Source organism: Triticum aestivum, chromosome 7A (genome assembly GCF_018294505.1).
Source record: "Triticum aestivum cultivar Chinese Spring chromosome 7A, IWGSC CS RefSeq v2.1, whole genome shotgun sequence".
Taxonomy (NCBI): Eukaryota; Viridiplantae; Streptophyta; class Magnoliopsida; order Poales; family Poaceae; genus Triticum; species Triticum aestivum.
In genome coordinates this window covers 609,475,100-609,484,593 of record NC_057812.1, presented here as the reverse complement: position 1 = coordinate 609,484,593, position 9,494 = coordinate 609,475,100, and positions in this window count along the sequence as shown.

The following is a 9,494-nucleotide window of genomic DNA, read 5'->3' as shown; positions in this document are numbered from 1 at the left end:
GTTTTCCAGTAGCACTGAGCCTATAGTTGCTGATGATTGGCTACGCCGTATTGGAAGGGAGTTGACCACCGCAGGTTGCACAGATGCTGAGAAGGTGCGCTTTGCCGCACATCAGTTGGATGGACCAGCAGCCTCATGGTGGGAGAATTACACGGCTACTTTTCCTGTAGCCAATGTCACTTGGGACCAGTTTCAGCAAGCTTTCCGCACATCCCATGTCTCAACTGGAGCCATGCAGATGAAGAAGCGGGACTTCTGCAACTTACGCTAGGGGAACTGTACTGTGGCTCAGTACGTGGATGAGTTTAGCAAGTTATCTCGCTATGCCCCTGATGATGTGGCCACAGATGCCGTGAACCAGGAGAAGTTTATGGAAGGGCTAAATAATGAGATGAGCATGCAGTTGATGGTAGCAACCTTCAACAACTACCAGGAGTTGGTAGATAAGGCTCTTATGATTGAAGGGAAGCAGCAGCAGATTGAGAGCCATAAGAGGAAGTACGGACAAGGGAAGTATAACTCAGGAGCTCAGCAGAAGCCTCGCCTAACCCCGAACTCGGGAGGACTTGTTCATAACCATGGAGGTCACAACCACACTGGAGGAGGATCGCATAATCACAATGGTGCTAAGAATGGAAATGGGAACGGAGCTAACAACAATCAGAACCGCTCCAACCCAGCCACACCCGCCAAAAGAGACCTAAGTCAAGTTACTTGCTTTAAGTGCGGGAAGACATGGCACTATGCAATGATTGCCCTGAAGGAAGGAATGGAAACAGAAATGGGAGCACTGGGAAGAAGCCTAATCCATTCAACAAAGGATAAGTTAACCACGTTAACGTGGAGGAGGTTGAAGAGCAGCCGGACGTGGTAATAGGTAAGTTTTTGGTTAAGTCATTTACCACTCTTGTTCTTTTTTATACTGGTGCATCGCATTCATACATATCAAGGGGATTCGTGGATAAGTTTAAACTACCAACCCAAACCCTTAGGACCCCTCTCCTAGTGAGTTCACCCGGAGCAGAGTACATGGCTAGCCGATGGTGTGACCAGATACCCCTAACCATTGGCACACATGTTTTTCCGTCCGACCTGATTATCTTGGAGTCACAAGGATTGGATGTGATATTAGGTATGGATTGGATGTCAAAGTATGGACTGTGCTAGTAAGTCGATCTATCTCACCACCCCGGAGGGAAAAAGGATTAAGTATGTATCTAGGCATGTGCCTAGGAGGAGCCAAGTGAATACCCTCACGGGAGTTGTTCAGGAGGAAGTGCCTGTAGTGCAGGATTACCCGGATGTTTTTCCAGAGGAGTTACCAGGCATGCCACCGGATAGAGACATTGAGTTTTTGAAAGAGCTATTGCCAGGTACAGGACCAATATCCAAGAGACCCTATCGGATGCCCGCAAATGATCTGGAGGAAATTAAGAAACAGATCAAGGAGTTATTGGAAAAAGGTTACATTTGAAGAAGTACATCACCTTGGGGAGCCCCAGTGCTTTTGGTTGAGAAGAAGGATAGATCCTAAGGATGGTTGTTGATTATCGAGCTTTGAATGAAGTGACAATTAAGAACAAGTACCCACTACCGATGATCAATGATCTATTTGATCAGTTGCAAGGAGCTAAAGTGTTTTCAAAGATCGATCTACGATCGGGATATCATCAGTTGAAAAAGATTCGAGAGAAGGATATACCAAAGACAGCTTTCACCACACAGTACGGGCTATACGAATATAGGGTCATGTCATTTGGACTGACAAACGCACCTGCCTATTTCATGAGCATGATGACCAAGGTGTTCATGGAATATTTGAATAAGTTTGTTGTGGTGTTCATTGATGATATAATGGTATACTCGAAGAATGAAGAGGAGCACAAGGAGCATTTGCGTTTAGTTCTCGAGAAACTCAGGGAACACCAGTTGTATGCTAAGTTCAGCAAATGCGAGTTTTGGTTGAAGGAAGTCGGATTCCTTGGACATGTTATATCGGGAGAAGGTATATCAGTAGATACCACCAAGGTTCAGTCAGTCACTGAATGGTTGGCACCCACTTCAGTTAGCGAGATCCGCAGTTTCCTTGGACTCGCAGGATACTACCGGAGATTCATTGAGAACTTTTCCAAGATTGCGAAGCCAATGACTGAACTATTGAAGAAGGACACTAAGTTTAAATGGACAGAAGATTGCGAGGCAAGTTTCTAGGAGTTGAAGAAACGTTTGACTACAGCCCCAGTGTTAACACTGCCAGATATATATAAGGAGTTCCAAGTGTATTGCGACACCTCCCGCTTAGGACTTAGATGTGTGCTTATGTAGGACGGAAGAGTTGTTTCGTATGCCTCACGACAAAGAAAACCTCATGAGTTGAACTATGCCACGCATGATTTGGAGCTAGCAGCCGTAGTGCATGCGTTGAAGACTTGGAGACACTACCTTATTGGAAACCGTTGTGATGTGTACACGGATCATAAGAGTTTGAAGTACATTTTCACACAGAAGGAGCTGAACCTTAGGCAGAGGAGATGGCTGGAGCTTATAAAGGATTACGGCATGAAGCTACACTATCATCCAGGAAAGGGCAATGTCGTAGCAGATGCTTTGAGCCGGAAGAGTTATGCCAATATCCTTGAAAGTAAGGGATTGCCGAAGGAGTTAGCAGAGGATATCATGGAACTTCGATTGGAGATTGTTCCAAGAGGTTTCGTTGCAACAATGGAGGTTCAGTCTACATTGTTGGGAAAGATTCGAGAAGCTCAGAAGGATGACAAAGAGATTGCCGAGATAAAGGAGAAGATGAGCAAAGGAAAGGCCTAAGGTTTTCGTGAGGATGAGCACGATACCTTATGGTTTGAGGACCGAGTTTATGTGCCCAATAACCCAGAGATCAGGAAGTTAATACTTCAGGAGGCTCATGACTCACCATACTCGATACACCCCGGAAACACCAAGATGTATTTGGATTTGAAGGAACGTTTCTGGTGGACTGGTATGAAGAAGGATATTGCCGAGTATGTAGCCGTATGTGATGTATGTCAGAGAGTGAAGGCAGAGAATCAGAAGCCAGCAGGACTGTTACAGCCTATGCCGATACCCGAATGGAAGTGGGATAAACTTGGCATGGACTTTTATCACCGGATTGCCCAGAACCAAAGCAGGATATGATTCTATATGGGTAGTAGTTGATCGCTTGACCAAAGTGGCTCACTTTATCCCAGTGAAAACCACCTATACAAGTGCGAAGTTGGCCAAGATATATATGTCCAGGATCGTATGTCTGCATGGAGTTCCGAGGACCATCGTATCAGATAGAGGAACACAGTTTACCTCAAAGTTTTGGCATCAGTTACACCAGACTTTGGGTACGAGATTGGAGTTCAGTACAACATTTCACCCGCAGACAGATGGACAGACCGAGAGAGTCAACCAGATACTGGAAGATATGTTGAGAGCCTGTGCGCTAGATTATGGATCTAGTTGGGATGACAACTTGCCTTACGCAGAGTTCTCATACAACAATAGCTACCAAGCCAGTTTGAAGATGGCACCGTTTGAAGCCCTGTATGGACGCAGGTGCAGAACGCCGTTGATGTGGGATGAGGTAGGAGATCGGCAGTTGTTTGGACCAGACTTGATCAAGGAGTCTGAGGAGAAGGTTAAACTGATTCGTGATAGAGTGAAGATTGCTCAGTCCAGGCAGAAGAGTTACGCAGACTCGAAACGCAAGGAGGTAACATATGAAATTGGAGATAGAGCATATTTGCGAGTATCACCCTTGAGAGGAGTGAAACGTTTTGGAGTTAAAGGAAAGTTAGCCCCGAGATTTGTAGGACCGTATCGTGTTTTGGAACGGATGGGAGAAGTTGCCTACAAGTTGGAGTTACCTGGGGGATTGTTAGGAGTTCACGATGTGTTCCATGTTTCACAGTTAAAGAAGTGTCATGCTGAGATGGCCGATATACCATTAAGAGATACAGTACCCTTGGAGGCGATTTAGTTGGATAGTGATTTGACTTATGAGGAGAAGCCAGTTAAGATTCTTGAGTTTGCCAGCCGAGTCACCCGCAGCAAGGTTATCAAGTTTTGCAAAGTTCAGTGGAGCCACCATACCGAGGATGAAGCCACCTGGGAACGAGAGGATGATCTACTCAGAGACCACCCACACCTATTTTCTAGCCAACCCGAATCTCGAGGGCGAGATTCATCTTAAGGGGGGCAGGTTTGTAACATCCTAAATTTTCAATTTGGAATGTTATACATAGGTCATCCATGCATATCATATTTTATTGCATTTCCGTTCCGCAATCCTCGAAATCCTAAGCAACTCAAGGACCCTCGGAGAGAGTTGGGGATTTCTCGGTGTTCATATTTAATTTTATCAAATAATGAAACGAGGATTTTGATTTTAATTATTTTTCTCTCCGAAAAATATTTCCATTTAAAATATAAGAGAGGAGATAATATGACTTCTCCAAAATATTTGAAATATTGGATGAAAAATATTAAATCATTTATTTGATTGGGATTTTATTGGCATTAGAAAAATTGCATGTTTTCAAAATTGCATTTTAGGGCCAAGAAAATGTTCATCTCGTTCTAAATATTTTATTTAGACGGTGAAAATTTATTTTTGGCATTTTTAGATTTTTATTTTATTTTCTAGGATTTTTTTTCTGTCGGCGAAATTGTTTTTTTTAACTCCCCGCGCCGACTGGGCGAACCCAGCCGGGCCGCCGGCCCAAGTCGCCGCCGCCGCCTCCCGCACGCGAGCGCCGCCGCCGCCTACTCGGACAAGAGTCCGAGTCAGACTCCTCCGCTGCCTTGCCCCCCTCCCCCAAGTCGCCGCCCCCCTCCTATATATACGCGCCACCCCGCCCCACCACCACACCACTACCACGCCGAGCCCCGCCGCCGCCACGCCACCTGCCGCCCACGCTGCCTGCCGCCCGCGCCGCCGCGAGCCTCGCCGCCCCGCCTCGCCGGATCCCGAGCCGCCGCTTTTTTTAGAAACCCTAGTTCATTTTTTTAGATCGGTTCGCCGGTTTTTTTCTCAGTTCTTCTATTTAGCGGACGTTCGTACGTACGTTCGTTTTTAACAAACGGTTTTCGCCCGTTAGTTACAGTTAACGAACGCTCGTTTGTTAGTCTGTTCGTCAGTTTTCTCTTTGTCGGATTTATCCGTGATTATTTTCGATCGCGATTTCTGATCCGATCTTAGTTTCTGTTTATCTTTTCGCTCGTTAGTCGGAATCAGGCGATTCAAGCGCCTAGATCTTCGTCTCGAGACCCTCTTTCTGTTTAACCAACTTGCACAAGTTTTTGCTACTGTAAAATTTGACCTAGATCCAGATTAGTAAATGGATCTTGTTTCTTTCGCCGTTTGAGTTTCGTTGCTTCGTTTGATTTGATTCTTTTTGCTAACCGGAGTTCTTAAGTTGAACTTTCTGGTCAACTTCTTTTATTTGAGTTTTGCTTGTGCATCTTTGCTTGTTGCTTATGTAAGTTATTGTTTATTTGCGATAGAACACCCGAAGTGCAAAGCGTGTTACTACAAGTCTCTAGGTTTCGCGGATCGTCAGCAAGGCAAGTAACACATTGATCATACTCTTTTCATACCCAGTTTTTATGCATTAGTTCCAATCCTCAAACATTGCATGATTAGGATGTCATTAACTTGTGGGTTGGGAAGTAGTTATTGAGGTAGAACCTATTGCCCTGTTACTATCAAACCCTTGGGAGTTACTTCTACGCGTTGCTTATATTACTATGCTATGCTATGCTCGTAGACGTGGTTTGGGTTTGATTGAAATCCATGACATATGTGAGATTGCTAATTAATGGTTCAACTTAAGGTGGCAACTTAAATAAACATCTGGGTGGATTGAGGCACCTGGGGAACCCAGTGTTGTCTGTTTTTTTGGAAATCCCGGGGTACCCGTGTGATCTTCCTATGGACCGCCACCCAGGCTCAAAGGGAACTGAGATTATTCATGCTAGAAACTTCCATGTGCAACCACAAGCTATTATGGGCTCTACCATAGCTGAGTAAGTTATGTGAAGCTCTTGAAGAGGTAGATCAGCAGGTAGCGGGTTTTGTAGGTTGGGTATGGTCTACCCGGAGTAGAGAGTTAACATTTCTGAAATACTGTGTCTCGGTCATCCATTTCTCAAACACCATGCAGTGCGAGAATTCCAACGGAGGCGATCGAGTCTTGTGGGGAAAAGTGCGCAAACCTCTGCAGAGTGTACAATCTAATCATGGTTAGCTGTGTCCCCGGTTATGGACAATCTTGAGTATCTAGTACTTGAGTTATCACATGTATCTCATCACTCTTAATTAATATTGTTGGGTTGATAAACTACTTTAATTTGGGATTGAGTTGGGGTTACCTTCTCAATGTTGTTCAATTACCATGATAGTTAAATTAAAATCTATTCCTTTGTTGTAGGAAAAAAATTGGCTTTTGCAAAACTGTAACCATAGAGCTTTTCACCAGCCAAATATGCATATAGTGATAGCATTATTCTGTTCTTACTCTACTCTGTTACTTTGCGAGCATATTCCATGTGCTGACCCATTTTCGGGCTGCAACGTATTATCTTGCAGACTTTTCAGACGAAGAGTAAGGTTCATTAGGTCATTGTCGTGCAGCTCAGCTATGCCGTTGGAGTTGATGGACTCACTTTATCTTCCAAGCCTTCCGCTGTTATCGCATTAGATGGCCTTAAGCCATATTATTGTAATAAGTTCTCTTTGCAGACATTCGATGTAATAAGTGTGTGATTGCTACTCTGCTATAAATCCTCGAGTACTGTGTGTGTCAGGATTACCGATCCAGGGATGACACTGAAGCATAGAGACTTGACCATCTAAGGTCGGGTCGCTACAGATAACTTAAAGGGGCTCCTTGGATACCCGATGTGTAAACTCTTCGGACTCACTTCGGCGATCCTCAAGATCGAAGATGGGAAGATTTGTTCAACCAGTTTTCAAGACCAACGACCGAAGATGAAGAGCAGTTCGGAAGAATCGAGGAGCATCCCCAACTCTAAGACCGGTTTAGGGGGCTACTAATAGTGTCCTGGACTAGGGGGTACTCACCACGTCGTCTCCCGACCAGCTGGGTCGGGCCAAGGACCCCCATGGCGGTTTACTCATGGTCCACTTCGGGCAGCCCATGCCGCATTCAAGGAATATTCCACAAGACTTGATGGTCAAGACAAGGACTCCTCTCCACCAACGTATTTGACTAGGATTCTTGTTATCCTAGGCCTCCGGTACATTATATAAGCCGAGGCTAGGCTAGTCGATAGATTATTATGACATTATTCATCATACCCTCAGGTTTTAGACCACACCATATGATCTCGCGGTAGATCAACTCTGTACTTGATACTCTATCAATATAAACAAGAGCAGGAAGTAGGGCTTTACCTCCATCAAGAGGGCCCGAACCTGGGTAAAACATCGTCTCCTTCGTTCCTATTACAATTGATCCGAGAATCCACAGCTCGGGACCCCCTACCCCAAGATCTGCCGGTTTTGACACCGACAGTCATTGCCGCTGGATGAACAAGACCACGATCGAGGAGGTGGGGGTGGATGAACAGTAGCCGATGGAGGGACCCCGTACGTGGAGGGCTGGTTGAACAGGAGCCGGTGGAGGGCCGGATGAACAGGAGTCGGTGGAGGGCCGGATGAACAGGAGCCCGTGGAGGGATGGATGAACAGTAGCCGGTGGGGGCTGGATGAAAAGGACCCCATGGACGAACAGTAGCTGGTGGAGGCTGGAGGAAGTCGACGGTGCATGAACAGTAGCAAGTGGAGGTTGGAGAAAGTCGATGGTGGATGAACAGTAGCCCGTGGAGTCCCGTTTTGTGGTACGCCACACCCCTCTCGATGAACAGGACCTCGTTTCGACCATAGGTGCTCCAACACAAGTCTGTTTCCTCCGTTTTGGGGTACGCCACACCCCTCCCGATCAACAGGACCCCGTTTCGACCGTACGCAGTCAAACACAAGTCCGTTTCCTCCATTTTGCAGTACGCCAGACCCTTCCCGATGATGAGGACCCCGTTTCGACCATGCGCGGTCGAACAGAAGGCCTGTTTCCTTCGTTCTGCGGTACGCCAAACCTCGTTTCGGCTATTCCGTCCAAGCCGGTTGGCTCCCGATGAACACGACGTATTCCGTTGCCTCCCGATGAACACGATGCATTCTGTTGCCTCCCCATGAACACGACGCAGTTTCTCCATTCTGACCCAGCCGGTTAGCTTCCGATGAACAGGACGCTGTTGCTGCCGTCCGTTGCCTCTCCATGTACACGAGCCTTGGCCGCACATATGCACGAGTACGCGTTTGAGACCCTGCCCGTATGTACATACGTGGTGGTATTTTTTGGCATCTGGCTGTATGTACGTGTACATAGTTTTGACTGGACTGCCTGAACTGCTACGTCGAGGCTCTACTACTACACGTGCCGCTGCTTGCTCGGCCATGGTTCCTCGTTGCAGAGAGACCGATCGACTAGTATGTACGTACACGTTCGCGACCAGAATGACAATGCTACGTACGCTTCGACCAGGTGGGTCCCGACTGTCAGGGAGGATAAGGAGGCACTTCCTTGCGTGCGAAGTTATTGATGGTGGGTCTGAGCTGTCAAGGGGAGGATTCATTTTTTTCACGCCTAATACGGAGGCACTTCCTTGTGTGCGAAGATGTAGCTGGTGGGTCCATCTATCAGCCTCACCTCATACAGTACTCTTCCGATGGCTGTCGTTCGTTGACCACGCCGTGCAGACATCACCCAGGCGGTGGACGACGGCGAGGCCTAGGGCACTGAGCTAGGGAAGACGAGGCAGGTGGATGCCCACGCGGAGGGGAGTACGAGGGTTCATTGGTTCGGCTGCGGTGTAAGGCTACCGTCGCCAGAGAATAACAGGGGGTGTGGGTGAGTAGAGGGAAGGCATGTCCAGTGGTAGTATGGTCGGGCGGTGAGGCCTGCGCGGCGACAGCCGGCCACGGGAGGCTGGAGCAGGCGGTACGGTGGGTGCTGGTTTGGGCGGCTGGAGCAACAAGACCAGAGGTTGAAGACACAGCTTGGTCGTTGGATTAACATCCAACAGTCAGTGAAGTTAGAATCGTTTATTGACTAAGTTCACAAAGCCCTGCGTACGCGTTAACTTAGTAGGCCCACAAGTCAGCCTCCAAATCTGGTGGGTCCCAGCTAGCAGGGGAATCAATTTTTTCGTGTAATAAGGTGGCACTTCCTTGCGTGCGAAGATGTTTTCTGGTTTCTTTAATTTCTTCTTTTTCGAGTTAGAACAAAAAGAAAACAATTTAGTATCTTCATTACAATCTATATTTTCACGAAAAGGATCATAATAAAGCTGGTAGGTCCCAGCTGTCAGGGAGAGGAAACTTTTTTATTTCCGCGTAATAAAGAAAGCACTTCCTTGCGTGCAAAGATGTAGCTGGTGGGTCAAAC